Below are 15,185 nucleotides of genomic sequence, written 5' to 3' on the forward strand. Positions count from 1 at the left end.
GGATTTGTTGAGCCAAAAGCTTATTAGCTTTCTCTCCATGTTCATAGTAATGATGTCTTGATTTAAGAATGAGTTGTTCAGTTTCTTTAGTTGTCAAGAGTTTGAGTTCTGAATGCAGAGCCTGCCTTTTCCTATGAAGAGCCTCACTTGGACACCTGGCATGTTCTCGATCTATTCTAGTAATGTCACTGGTTAGCTTTGATACCTGCTTGGTTTCCAATTTTATTTCTGTGGGAAAGATATGAGATAATCTGTCCTCTTAAGAAGGCCTTCAGGGTTTCCCAGAGTATTCCTGCAGAGACCTCTGAGGATATATTTGTCTGTAGAAAAAAACTGCTTTATTTTGATATAAATTCTGTAAAGTTCTCGTCTTCTAATAAAAGTGGGTTAAGATGCCATCTGCGAGATGAGTATGTGGGGCATAATGATTTTATCTCCAAGATCAGAGGGGCATGGTCGGAAATAACAATAGCGTCATACTTGCAGTATTTAATCGTAGGCAAGAAATGGTTATCTACAAAAAATAATCAATTCTTGAGTAGCAATGATGCACTGGTGAGTAGAAGGAATATGTTCTTGAATTTGGGTTTAGAAATCTCCAGGGGTCTGATAAGTTGTGGTCACTTACAAACTGTGTAATTGTCTTTACAGTGTTAGATGTCATTGCCCCTGTGACAGGAGACCTATCTAGGTCTGGATTTAAAACACAATTAAAATCACTAGCCATTATAATTTTATGAGTGTTCACATTCCCTATCATCCACAATGGGCATAAACATTTATCAAAATCACTTTACAGTTAACTGCGGTGGGCTGGTGCCCTGTCCGGGGTTTGTTTCCTGCCTTGTGCCCTGTGTTGGCTGGGATTGGCTCCAGCAGACCCCCATGACCCTGTAGTTAGGATATGGTGAGTTGGATAAATGATGGACTTAACAGTTAAATAAATTACCCATAACAATCATGATCCTCCCTTCAGGATCAGATACAACATTTGATACTACGAATGAGACTGTTCTATGTATAAGAATTCCCACAACTCTAATTTTTTTTGTAAAGCTGGAATGGAACATTTTTTGCAACAAGAAATGATCCTTGCTTAATAACTGGGTCTCCTGTAAAAATACTATTTTAGTGTTTAGACTAGTTAGGTGAGAAAATACTTTCTTTCTTTTTAATTCGTGATTCAGGCCTTTAACATTCCAGCTCACAAAGTTAACTGTCCCATCTTGGAGACATTGATTCTAAATTTTTGATGTCATTTTGTAGTCTTAACCAAAAGTGAGACAGCTTTGACGTTAATTTCCAGTTTTCCCAGGGGATATCGCCATGCAGTCTATTGTTATGTTGGTAATTATAATAATAAGGATTAAAAGGATAGATTAGAGATAGCTTGCTCTCGTTCTCCTCCTCCCTAGTCCAACTTTGCCTCCCCACATGAGGCTGAACACCACTTCACAAAGTCCCAGTCCTCTGACATACCTAGAGACAGAGCACGTCCAAAACAAAACAAACTCCCAGCAGTGGCGTACGTGAAATAAAATTGAGATATCTATTGCCAATACAGGCTAAATATTATAAGCATAACAAAACAAAAAAAAGAAAGAAAATCTTCAACAGTCTTGAAATGTTAAGATAGTAAACCCAAGGAATGGTGTTAAATACTGGATAAGTATATTAAACCCTAATACAATAATAACAACAACAATAAACTAAGGGTATGATGTTTAAATGTCTCCTTTAGAATAGTAAAAAAAGAAGAAAAAAAAGGTTGCTAATTTAATTTCTTCCACACATACATATATAGTATAAACGTGTATAATTGTAATTAAAACAAAAACAGATAGTGACCAAGAAGGGAAAAGGATGTATAATTACTGCACCAGTGTCATTGCGAGCGGATCAGACAGCCGGTGATATCTTCTTTACAATGCCATGACAGGATGCGACTCATGGTTGTATTTCAGGAAAGTGTCAGGATCAGCTTTCTTTTCTTTTTTCTGCTATCTCCCTACTAGTAAATATGTAATGTTTGCCTTGAATCTCCACTTTCAGTTTGGCAGGATACAACAGGCTGTATCTGATACCGGCTTTTCGTAAGTGCTGTTTAATATTATAGAAAGAGGCACACTTAGCTGCTGTTGAGGGTGAGAAATCAGGGAATATACGAATGAGGTTATTTTCAAATATAATCTCTTGTTTCTGTCTGAGAAGTGACATTACATTTAATTTAGATTGTAACTTCTCGAAGCGCACAATAAAAGTCCTAGGTTTAGAGTTGTTCGATCCCCATATGCGATAAGCTGCAGCTATCTCGGTGTCTGATTTAAAGTACTCTACAATTATTTTGGAGAATAGTTCAGCTACGAATTTCACTGGGTTTGGACTTTCGCAGTTCTCAGGTAGACCTTCAATTCTAATATTATTCCTTCTGCAGCAATCTTCCAGAGCAGCAAGTATGTCTCTGAGTTTTTTGCATTCAGAATTCACAGCTGGAAATATGCCTCTGTTCAGGGTTTGTATTCTTCTCTGTTACCTTTAAATCCTATCACTAGCAAAATATGCGTTGTTGTTTAACATTAACACTAGAATTACCAGAGCCAACGAAAAAACTTGTAAATCCAGCCCACCTTAAATCCCTTTGCACCTCTTCATCAGCGTCTCTTGTCTTTTAGATGTGTCGATAAGCCCAAGCAGCCTGCTATTCCATCCCCCCACCTCCTCAGAACGGGCAAGAAGTTCTCCCAGTTACCACCTTGATTGATTATCTGGAAGTGAGCTACACAGAATTTTAAGAGGAAATAACTTGATGTGTGTTTTGTGTCTACAACAATCTATGTAAACATATCGTTAAAACAGAAACATTTTTCATGTCTAAATTTTGTTATTTATTACTAAACCGTTTACTCTGGTTTCCTCCCACAGTCCAAAGACATCCAGGTTAGGTCCATTGGTAATTCTAAATTGTCCCTAGTGTGTTCTTGATGTGTGGGTGTGTGTATGTGCGAGCCCTGTGGTCGAGTGGCGCCCTGCCCGGGGTTTGTTTCCTGCCTTGCACCCTGTGTTGGCTGGGATTGGCTCCAGCAGATCCCTGTGACCCTGTAGTTAGGATATAGCAGGCTGGATAATGGATGGATTGATGGATATGTTGAACAATTAGTATATTGAACTTAGTATGAACTAAGTAGTTGTTTTGTATGAATTAAGCAGTTTGGGAAGTCAAGCAAAATGACACCTTTTATTGGCTAACTAAAAAGATTACAATATGTAAGCTTTCGAGGCAACTTAGGTCCCATCATCGGACAAGATGTAATCAAGAAAGTGGATTTCCCTGTGTTTATATAGACAGTAGCGCGTTGATTTCTGTCTAGGCAAGAGAAAGGATTTTCAAACTATATAGAGTGTGCACTGTGTTAATTGGGTATTCAAGGCTTACGTTAAAGTTCTGGATCAGCATTAATGCTAATAAAAACCTCCGTTTGTTAAGTTAAAATATTTTGGCTTCTTCTTCCACACTATTCCAACTTTTAGTACAAGTAAAAAACCATCTTGTCTGATAAAAAAGTACAACACTCATAGAAAACTTGTACAAAATTTTAAAAGATAAGTAAAAGAACTCTAAAAGCAAAAAATATACCATAATGCATCATTTCATGGACTTAACTGCCAGATCTTTCTATTTGCAGTTACCTCTAACCTCAGCTAAAACTATATAACAGATAAAATAATACAGAAAAAGTGGAACCTCTGGTTGTAACCCGATTTGGTCGTGACCCGAAGTAATTTCCCCTACAGGATTGTATGTAAATACAATTAATCTGTTCTGGACCGTACGAACTGTATGTAAATATTTTTTTTAAAAAGATTTTTAAGCACAAAAATTGTTAATTGTACCATAGAATGCACGTTGTAATAGTAAACTAAATGTAAAAACATTGAATAACACTAAGAAAACCTTGAACAGAGAAAACTAAAATTGCAAGAGTTAACGCTACAACCTCATGAACCACTCGCTGTAAACACTTTTTTTTAATGAGTTTTTAGCGCAGGGAAAAAAATGAACATTTGAAAAATCCTTAATTTACACAAAAACTAACCATAAACAACCAAGAAAACTAACCTTGCATGAGCTGAGTTCTGGCATGAAGGAAGTGAGCAGGAAGGTGGGTGGAGAGGAGATTACGGTTTTGAGGTAAAGTCCCTCTGTGTGATGCACGTCTGACCGAGAACAATGTACTGTACAGGGAGAGACTGAACATGTGCGTAAATCACCAGCTCGTACGAACTGGAAGGGAAACTGGCTTGTTCATCACCCGAGCGTGTGGTCATGAACAGATGCAAAAGTTTGGTGAACTTTTTGGTCGTAACCCAATTTGTACGTGTTCAGAGATGTTTGTGACCCAAAGATCCACTGTACTTCCCAATACAAATATTAATTATTGTCGCAGCCTTTCATTTGCCTGTTGCAGCATCAGCCGTTGCGTTTCGTTTGCTTGCTGCCATTCCTGTTTCAATTCCAGCAACTCTTCTTTCAGCCTCTCATGTGCCTTTGCCCTTGCTTTCTCATTTGCCTTCTCGGTTTTCTTTATATCTTGTACGATCTCAGCGAGCATCACCTCCAGTTTAGACATTTTTATTGTGCTTTCTTGTACGTAGGTGAAGCGTCAGGCTCTACTGTAGCCGGTGCCCCCGCTATTCCCGGCTCGCGTGGAGTAATTGAGATCGCGGACTGTAAGGCCCCTTCCAGTTTCAGGTGTTCTCCGATCAGCGAGCTATCGAGATCTGCACTCCCGATCTTACATTCGCTCCCCTTTTCACTCTCAGCCGGCGACGATGTAGCGGACCTTGGTCCCGAAGAGTCTGTACTTTCGCCCAGCTGTTCCAGCTCTCTCTGAAAGGCCGTATCTTGAGCTAGGGCTTGCTGATCTTGGCTTGGGTGCAGCTTTAGTTTTCTTTTCTTTCGGACCCCCTTTCTTGCTGGCCATATTTATATATGCTTACATATATAATGTAGCAGTGTCCTTGGGTTGAATAAATGCAGGATATCTCAGGATAATAAGCAAATAATATGAAAATAACACCGCTGCTAGCGGAGCTCCACTTCAGACGTCCATCTCTCGCATCGGACGAGACCAATCCCCCAGGCAAATGAAAGGCTGCGACAAGAAATGCAAGTGGAAATCTGACAGGTGCTGGGTAAAATTGAAACGCTTACTGATCAATTGGAGGATCTCAAGGAGACATTCACGACTAGGATTGAATTAGCCGAAAATTTAGCCACCAGTGCTGAAGAAAAAGCAGAAAATGTCAGCTCCGAATGCAAAAAACTCGGAGAAGGACTGGCTGCTTTGGAAGATGGAGTAGAAGGTATAATGTCAGAATTGAAGGTCTGCCTGAGAATCGAGAAAGTTCAAACCCTGTGAAATTCGCTGCTGAACTTTTTCTAAAATAATCGGGACGACTTTAAAGCAGAATCTGAGATAGCAGCAGCTTACCGCGTACGCGGATCAAACACCGTTAGACCCAGACCAAGGTCTTTTATAGTTCGTTTTGAACGATTATCATTTAAGCTAGAGGTAATGGCACTCCTCAGAAACAAGGAAGATATTATATATGAAAATAACCACATTCGTATCTTCCTGACTTCTCTCCAGCAACAGCTACTAAACGCAGCCTTCTACAACATTAAACAGCGGTTACGGCAAGCCAGCGTCAAATACAGCCTCTTGTATCCGCAAAACTGAAAGTGGAATGGCAGGTCATTTCTATGTCTTCGCTAGCAAGGAAGAAGCAGAAAAGGAATTAAGAAAGCTGATCCCGGAACTATTCTGATACATAATAGTGAGTCATGGCGGTTAATAATCTACTGTCTGATCTATTCGTTTTAAAATACGGGTTTTATCAGCATATATTCTCATTATTCTCATTATTACTTAGTATTACTAGGCGCTATCTGTTTATGTTTTATTGTGCTTAATTACTTTTTCTTTTTTTTTTTTTTCTTTTCTAATTATTTCATCTCTACCCTAAACAGACTGTTCAATATCATACCCTTGGTTTATTGTTATTGCTATTACTGCATTAAGACTTGTTATGCTTATTTTGGACACATCTTTAACACCATCACCGGGTTTATTATCTGGGTGCATCATCTTAATGCACTAAAATTGCTGAAGACTATATATATATTTTAAGTGCAAAATTCTTTTTTTCTTTTTTAAAGACTATATTGGTAACAGATATCTCTATCTTTTAACCCTAAAGCGCCGCTGCATGGGGCTTTTTTGCTTTGGACGTGCTCTGTCTCTGGGTATGTCAGAGGACTGGGACTGTGTGAAGTGGGTTTTAGCCTCACTTGGGGAGGCAAAAGGGAGGGTGGGGGTTAAGGGGAGAGAAAGAGAGCAGGCTTGATCTATACCTAATCTATCCTATTAATCTTTATAATTATAACTATCAACGTAATAATAAGCTGCATGGCAACAACTCTAGGGGAAATAGGAAATTAAGACCTAAACTGTCTCACTTCCAGTTAAGACTATAAAATGACATCAAAAACTCAGAATCAGTGTCTCCATGATGGGACAGTTAACTTCGTAAGCTGGAATGTTAAAGGCCTGAATCACGAATTAAAGAGAAAGAAAGTACTTCTCACCTAACAGGTCTAAATGCTAAAATAGTATTTTTACAGGAAACCCACTTACTAAGCAAGGATCAGTTCCGCTGCAAAAGACTGGACTGGCCAAATGTTCCATTCTAGTTTTACAAAGAAAACTAGAGGGTGGGAATTCTCATACATAGAACAGTACCATTTGTAGCATCAGATGTAGTATTGGATCCTGAAGGGAGATATGTAATGGTCATGGGAGACTTATCTAACTGTAAAATGATTTTGATAAATGTTTATGCACCTAATGTTGATGATAAGGAATTTATACAAAATTTATTTGCATCCATTCCCAATCTGAACACTCATAAAGTTATAATGGCTGGGGACTTTAATTGTGTTCTAAATCCACTTTTAGATAGGACTTCCTCCACAGGGGAACGCATCTAACACCGCAAAGATAATTACAAAGTTTATAACTGATCACAACTTATCAGATCCCTGGAGGTTTTTAAACCCAAATTCAAGAACATATTCTTTCTACTCACCAGTACATCATTGCTACTCAAGGATTGATTACTTCTTTATAGACAATAACTTCTTGCCTAAGATTAAATCTTGTAAATACGATGCTATTGTTATTTCTGACCATGCACCTATGATCTTGGAGCTAAAATTACTAAGCCCCATACACTCACCCGCAGATGGCCTCAACCCGCTTCTATTAGCTGACGAGAATTGTACTGAATTTATATCCAAACAAATCAAATTCTTTCTAGAGACAAATACATCCCTGAGATCTCTGCAGGAATACTCTGGGAAACTCTTAAGGCCTTCTTAAGAGGACAGATTATCTCATATCTTTCCCACAGAAATAAATCCGAAGCCAAGAAAGTAGCAGAGATAAAAAGCGAAATTACTAAAATAGATGAAGAACATGCCAGACTACCAAGCGAGACTCTACATAGGAGGAGGCAGGCTCTACATTCAGAATTAAACCTCTTGACAACTAAAGAAACTGAACAACTAATTTACAAATCCAGACATCATTACTATGAACATGGAGAGAAAGCTAATAAGCTTTTAGCTCAACAAATTCACAAGCAAGAAGTGCAACGCAATCTCGTAATCACTAACATAACGGAGATAAAATCATCGAACACAAAAATATAATGCACACTTTCAGAGACTACTATAAATCCCTATATACTACTGAGTTTAAAGAAGACAATACACAATCTAATGCATTTCTGGATACATTACAGATACCACAAATAGACGCTTTTAGTGTGGAGGAACTTGATAAACCTCTCGCATTATCAGAATTACTAGATGCTATAAAGTCACTCCAAGGTGGGAAAGCAGCAGGCCCTGATGGCTACCCTGCAGAATTTTACAAGAAATTCTCCGCTCAGCTAGCTCCCCTCCTATTAGCAACATTTACAGAAGCCAGAGATAACCAATCTCTTCCACAAACCTTTCGCCAAGCACTAATCACTGTTTTCCAAAACAAAATAAGGACTTATTACAATGTGCATCATACAGACCAATTTCACTTCTGAATAACGACGTTAAAATACTCTCTAAAATCATAGCTAGAAGGATGGAGAAAGTGCTCCCCTCGTAATATCACAAGACCAAACTGGATTTATTAGGGGCCGACACTTATCTTCAAATCTTCGACGCCTGTTTAATGTAATATACTCACCAACTAAATCAAACACCCCAGAAATATTATTATCATTGGATGCAGAAAAGCATTCGACATGATTGAATGGAAATACCTTTTACTACATTGGAGAAGTTTGGGTTTGGCCCAACATTTGTGCATGGATTAAATTACTGTATACTAACCCAGAAGCTTCAGTTTGCATCAATAACATTTGCTCAGACTACTTTAAACTAGAACGTGGCACTAGACAAGGATGCCCTTGTCACCGCTGCTGTTTGCATTGCCATTGAACCACTGGCAATACATTGTCGAAATACTGATCAGATAAAGGGGATTAGCAGAGAAGGACTGGAACAGAAAATCTCATTATATGCAGATGATATGGTACTGTATATATCGGACCCAGAAAATTCTGTGCCTGCAGTCTTAGCAGCACTCACAGAATTTCAAAAGATCTCTGGTCTCAGAATTAATCTGAATAAAAGTGTACTCTTTCCAGTGAATTCTCAAGCATATAATATTAGATTAGACACCCTACCTTTTATCATTGCAGAACAGTTTAAATACCTCGGGGTAAACATCACAAGTAAACATAAAGCTCTTTATCAACAAAATTTCGCGTCTGCATGGAAAAAATTAAACAAGACTTGCATAGATGGTCAACCCTTCATCTCACACTAGCTGGAAGAATTAACACTGTTAAGATGAATATTCTTCCTAAGCTCCTTTTTATTTCAAAACATCCCAATATACATTAATAAATCATTCTTTAAGCAATTAGATTCAACAATAACCTCATTTATTTGGAATTCAAAACATCCACGCATCAAAAGAGCGACCCTACAAAGACAAAAGGCAGAAGGTGGCATGGCTCTACCTAACTTCCAGTTTTATTACTGGGCAGCAAATATACAGGCGATAAGAACCTGGACACAAATAGAAGAACATACACAGGCTTGGACCACAATAGAAGTAAAATCCTGCAGTACTTCTTTGTATTCCTTGCTCTGTGCTCCAATAAACACACGCTATCGGCAATACACTAATAACCCAATTGTGCTCCACTCACTTAGAATCTGGAACCAATGTAGAAAGCATTTTAAAACGGAGAAGCTTCTATCTGTGGCACCTCTGCAAGAGAACCACCTCTTTCAACCTTCACAAACATATGCAGTTTTTAATATCTGGAAAAATTTGGAATTAACTTGCTTAGAGATCTTTATATAGACAACGCCTTTGCATCCTATGAACAATTACATTCCAAATTTAACATTCCAGCTACACATTTCTTTCACTATCTTCAAATCAGGAACTTTGTTAAACAGAACCTTCCAGATTTTCCTCATCTTGCACCCTCATCCATGCTGGAAAAATATTGCTCAATCTCAAGGACTTAGACTCCATCTCTACAATATATAAAATCATTTTACAATCCCTCCTTTCAAAGATCCAAGAGGACACTGGGAAAAGATCTCTCAATTAATATATCAGAAAAGGAGTGGAAAGTAGCAATGCAGAGAATTCACTCAAGCTCCATATGCAAAGCATACAATTATACAACTCAAAATTATATATCGAGCACATCTGTCTCGACTAAAACTCTCCAAAATGTTTCCAGGGCATGATCCAACCTGTGAACGCTGCAAAAGTCCCAGCCTCACTAGGTCACATGTTCTGGGCCTGCACCAAATTAACATTATTCTGGACAAAAATTTTAATTACCTTCAGACAGCCTTGGACTCACAATCCCTCCTAACCCATTAACAGCTGTGTTTGGGGTTCTTCCAGAGGGCTTAAAGTGGAGAAAGACAAACAAATTGTGATTGCATTCACTACACTTTGGCACGCAGACTTATTCTGATAAACTGGAAGAACCCAAACTCTCCTCTTTAAGTCAGTGGGAAACTGATGTGTTATATTATTTGAAATTGGAAAAATCAAATACTCAGTTAGAGGATCGTACAGACTTTTTCAAAACATGGCAGGATCTAATCAGTAATATTTTAAAATAAGTTCATAAAGCACAGAGAATTTATTAATTTAGGTATGTTTAAAAGCCTTAAATTTTACCGTTTGGCTTGCTCTCTCTCTCAGGGTGGGGATCGATCTGTTCTTAACTCAATTTTTCTTTTTGTAAAACTTGATTGCTTTGTATGGAGTGTAATAAAATTAATAAAAAAAATAAAAAAAAAATATTAATTATTACACTGGATACATTTACAGTCATACTTTGAGTATATATATATATATATATATATATATATATATATATATATATATATATATATATATATATAAACTGCTCAAAAAATTAAAGGAACACTTTGAAAACACATCAGATCTCAATGGGAAAAAGAAATCCTCCTGGATATCTATACTGATATAGACTGGGTAATGTGTTAGGAACGAAAGGATGCCACATCGTTTGATGGAAATGAAAATGATCAACCTACACAGCCCTGAATTCAAAGACGCCTCAAAAATCAGAGTGAAAAATTATGTGGCAGGCTAGTCCATTTTGCCAAAATTTAAGTGCAGCAACTCAAAATTGTACGCAGCACTTTGTATGGCCCCTGTGTTCTTGTATACATGCCTGACAACATCGGTGCATGCTTCTAATGAGATGACAGATGGTGTTCTGGGGGATCTCCTCCCAGATCTGGACCAGGGCATCTCTGAGCTCCTGGACAGTCTGAGGTGCAACCTGGTGGCATTGGATGGACCAAAACATAATGTCCCAGAGGTGTTCTATTGGATTTAGGTCAGGAAAGTGTGGCGGCCAGTCAATGGTATCAATTCCTTTATCCTCCAGGAACTGCCTGCATACTCTCACCACATGAGGCCAGGAATTGTCGTGCACCAGAAGCCACTGTACCAGCATAGGGTCTGACAATGGGTCCAAGGATTTCATCCTGATACCTAATGGCAGCCAAAGTGCCTTTGTCAAGCCTGTAGCGGTCTGTGTGACCCTCCATGGATATGCCTCCCCAGACAATCATTAACCCACCACCAAACTGCTCATGCTGAATGATGTTACAGGCAGCATAATGTTCTCCATGGCTTCTCCAGACCCTTTCACTTCTGTCACGTGCTCAGGGTGAACCTGCTGTCATCTGTAAAAAGCACAGGGCACCAGTGGTGCATCTGCCAATTCTGGTATTCTATGGCGAATGTCAATCGAGCTGCATGCTGCTGGGCAGTGAGCTCAGGGCCCATTAGAGGACATGGGGCCCTTGGGTCACCCTCATGAAGTCTTTCTGGTTGTTTGGTCAGAGACATTCACACCAGTGGCCTGCTGGAGGTCATTGTGTAGGGCTCTGGTAGTGCTCATCCTGTTCCTCCTTGCCCAAAGGAGCAGATACTGGTCCTGCTGATGGGTTATGGACCTTCTATGGCCCTCTCCAGCTCTCCTAGAGTAACTGCTTGTCTCCTAGAATCTCCTCCATGCCCTTGAGACTGTGCAGGGAGACACAGCAAACCTTCTGGCAATGACACGTATTGATGTGCCATCCTGGAGAAGTTGGACTACCTGTGCAACCTCTGTAGGGTCCAGGTATCGCCCATGCTACCAGTAGTGACACTGACTGTAGCCAAATGCAAAACTAGTGAAGAAACAGTCAGAAAAGATGAGGAGGGAAAAATGTCAGTGGCCTCCACCTGTTAAACTATTCCTGTTTTGGGGGTCATCTCATTGTTGCCCCTCTAGTGCATCTGTTGTTAATTTCATTAACACCACAGCAGCTGAAACTGAGTTTCATTGACTTTATGCTATACTCTGATTAAAAGTGTTCCTTTAATTCTTTTGAGCAGTATTATATATATATATATATATATATATATATATATATATATATATATATATATATATATATATATATGAAAAATCACAGTGTCTTGTTCTGTTTAAAATAAAATGTAGTCTGTGACTTATAGATTTTATTAAGCTGCTTCAGTATGTTTTCAATTCAAATGAAGCAAAGATCTAGTTAGGAGATAAAACAAATCCCCTTTATGTCACTGTGTTTGAGTGTCTTAGTACTTATGAACTTCGGTACATATTTTTTGTCATTGTTATATTTTTCTTGATGTTATCTGTATTATTTTATTGGTAACATCATTGTGGCGCCATTTTGTTTGTTTGCCCTTTAATTGTGGCTCTTTTTGTTGTTTGTAGTGTGTATTCACTGCTGAAAGTGTTGATGGTGGAGAACCTGCACGTATGATAACAACTGCCGACACTATTTAAGATGGTATTACAGTAATGCAGGCTTTCAGTTTCTAAACTCAAAGTTTGAGATTTGTGGTGCATTAAGTTATTTAAATCTTTTAGGGAGCGAAGAGTTAGTGTGTTTAAATTACTAAAGATTAGTAGTTTGCATATTTGTTTTTGATATTCTGCTTATAGTGCGCTTCAATTTACCTCAATACACTTGACAGTGAATTTCTCTCATCTTCTGGTCCTTACACTTGTATTTTCTGCTGGTTCTATCAGTTGTATAAGAGTGTTAGACAAAGTAGCCATGTCCTTGATAACACCAAGTCCAGAAAAAAAATATTTTTTTTGGAGGGGAGGATATTCTACCTGAAAAATGTGTTCCTTTATCTTGCATCTTTACAGTAGCCCTAAAATACACCAAGACAATCCTGAATACAGGAAATCAAGATCAAAACACTAAAATATTAGGAAAACAAAACACTTTGCTTAACTCTAAGTGATGATTAAACTTCTTAGAGGAGTAGCTGTGAAGGGACTAAATCAATATCAGCCAGGAATTGTATTTAGGAAACACATATTTCAAAAGTGGTAGACAAGCTAATCACAGGCATCAATGAGTAAGTTCCAAAATGGAAAGAAATTCATTTCTTGAGTTGTATTGCAAATCCCACAAGTAGAAGTTCCATCTTGTTTTATTTACTTGAAAGGAGTTTCCACTTAACTCATTGAAGCAAATGGTAAAAACTTGCCTAAGCATGAGCATCCTGCAGTTGTGTTCATAAAGAACTGCATTCACTGATATATATGGTAGTTTGCACACATGTAAAGAAACAGAAACATACTCCAGTAGTGTGAACAATCAAATCTAACTGAGTTTATTGGATATAGGCATTTTTTAGTGAACACCATTTTAGTGTAGTTAAAAAAATAATGTAGATTGTAGTATACTTATTTACATGTATATTTTAAATGAAGTGCAGAAAGGTTAAGTGCTCTGCTGCTTGTTTCACATCATGGTAAGACGTGGATAGTGAACTAAAAGTTTTAAAGGCTTAACATGTTTTCAGCGTAATGGAGTTTTAGGGTCAATCGTGTGGAAAACAGCACAAAGCGTGATCGAGGATCAGAATTGAGGAGGGTGTTACTCACACAATGAATGAACACTGCTTTTGTGTTCTATAGTGAGACTAACAACTAGACTAGAAAATGTTGCAAAGATGATAAACTGATAAAAGTAAAATGAGTTGTAGAGAAATAATGCATACAAGCATTTCAGATTAGAAGATGCAGTCAACGTTTAAGAGAACTGATGCGCTGAAGTTGGACTACTTCCATACAGAAAAAAAATCGCTTAACTGATAGAAAACATCCATCCATTTTCCATCCTGCTATATCCAAACTACAGGGTCACGGGGGTCTGCCAGAGCAAATCCCAGCCAACACAGGGTGCAAGGCAGGAAACAAACCCCGGACAGGGTGCCAGCCCACCGCAGGGCGCGCACACACACTAGGGACAATTTAGAATCGCCAATGCACCTAACCTGTATGTCTTTGGACTGTAGGAGGAAACCGGAGCACCCTTAGGAGACCCCCGCAGACACAGGGAGAACATGCAAACTCCACGCAGGGAGGACCCGGGAAGCAAATACAGGTCTCCTAACTGTGAGGCAGCAGCATTGCCACTGTGCCACCATGCCGCCTAGAAGACATTGATTTTGTATTTAAAAAAAATAAATCCAAACACCAGAACTTGGGGTTAGTTTGAGGGTATCACACAGAGTATGAGTCCCTGCATTCTCAGCAGGTATTTATTCTGAGGCTGATTTTAGTATTTCCTTGAACCTCCTGATTAGTTTAGATTAGTTCCTTCATGATGTTTTGTGCACTCTCCTAATGTATGCATATTGCTTTTTGGCTGAAATGTTAACAACACAATGAGAGTTTAAAATGTTTTATTCACAGATTGTGTTCCAGATCTTTGATGGGCTTGCAGAGCACTCTAATTCTACTGAAATGGAGATTCATTCTAAACATGAGAGAGTGACTAATTTTCAGACACACCTCTGCTTATTCACTGCAAATTATTTTTAAAAGCCACTTCAGAAAAAATATGAAAAAAATCATTAAGAAATAGACATACAAGATGAAAAATGTACGTCTGTGTATCAAAACATACAACAATAAAAATGTGCTTATTATTGAACATTATTATTGAACATTATTCCGCATTTAAGTATGAAGGCTGGAAAACAATAAACGTAATTTTGTGCAAAGGGCACCTGGTCAAGCTTGGAATTTGTTTTTGCTGTAGTTATAAACTACACCCTCTATGGAAAATAAAGGTGGCATAGACTTATAATATTAACAAAAAGAAAAATACCTCAGGTAAATATTGATGTTTCTTGAAAAAATGCCATAATCAGTCCAGAGAAGTGGCACATTTGGAGAGTGATATTTATAAGCACTCAGGCTGAGAGGAGCAAACATCCTTACAGCCCCGAATCAACAGCTCTAAGCAACCTGCAATTCAGCTTTACCAGTGCAGTTTATGAACTATTTTGGTAGATGAGACCTTACTAGAGTAGTTCAGAAAGACTTTGTGAATGCATAAATTCTTACATTTGATGTGCCTCATAAATACTTTAGACATGTAAATGGTATTCAGGTAAGAGACCTACAATCTGATAGAATTACTG

This window comes from Polypterus senegalus, chromosome 11 (genome assembly GCF_016835505.1).
Source record: "Polypterus senegalus isolate Bchr_013 chromosome 11, ASM1683550v1, whole genome shotgun sequence".
Lineage (NCBI taxonomy): Eukaryota > Metazoa > Chordata > Cladistia > Polypteriformes > Polypteridae > Polypterus > Polypterus senegalus.